This window comes from Amblyomma mixtum, unplaced genomic scaffold, assembly GCF_055824585.1.
Source record: "Amblyomma mixtum isolate Tamu unplaced genomic scaffold, ASM5582458v1 scaffold_43, whole genome shotgun sequence".
In the NCBI taxonomy this organism is placed as follows: domain Eukaryota; kingdom Metazoa; phylum Arthropoda; class Arachnida; order Ixodida; family Ixodidae; genus Amblyomma; species Amblyomma mixtum.
The window spans coordinates 135,001-135,885 of NW_028317740.1; positions in this window are offsets into that span (position 1 = coordinate 135,001).

Here is an 885-nt window from a genome sequence, read left to right on the forward strand (position 1 = left end):
ATTGTGGGAGTGCAGTTTTGTATGCTCCCATTTAGAGAAGAATGGTTGGTTGGTTTGTTTATGGGGTTTAACGTCCCAAAGCGACTAAGGCTATGAGAGACGCCGTAGTGGAGGGCTCCGGAAATTTCGACCACCTGGGGTTCTTTAACGTGCACTGACATCGCACAGTACACGGGCCTTGAATTTCTCCTCCAAAGAAATTCAACCGCCGCGGCCGGGATCGAACCCGCGTCTTTCGGGCCAGCAGCCGAGCACCATAGCCACTGAGCCAACGCGGCGGCTAGAGAAGAATGATTCCCAATTTTGAAGTGCAATAAGCATTCTGCATCGTTTTTTTTTAATTCCTGAAGTATGATTTACATGGATTAAACGACCGCTTCATTCTGCACTAGCTTTTTCAGTGCCATTATATGTCTATAGCGAAAATTGCATGCGGGAAGGGCGTTATTTCTCCTGTCTGCTATTTATACGTGTACGGTCACTTTCAGTCTCGCTTAGAGGTACTCTGGAAGCACAGAAGAACAGTTTTCAATGCACTCTGTCATCTTTAAAGGGGGTGCATTTATCAGACCTCTCCATCCGCCCCCCTGTCCCAGTACAGCAATAGTCCAGTACAGAGACGCGTATACCTCACTGTACGTATGTCAAGACGAATGCATCCGCACTAAGAAATGTGCAAAGGGACAAAGATCTTCAGGACGAGCTTTAACAGACCTAGGAATAAAGGTGCCGTGTCTACCAACAGCTGCCTCATTTAAGCATAATGAAACAGAACTGCGCGAAGGACACGGGACAAAAGTAGACAGACCCGCACTGTGGGCAGCTCTAGAACTAAGCACTGCCTATCTGCAACGAAAAAAAGATAAGCTGCGTTTCAAGTAAACT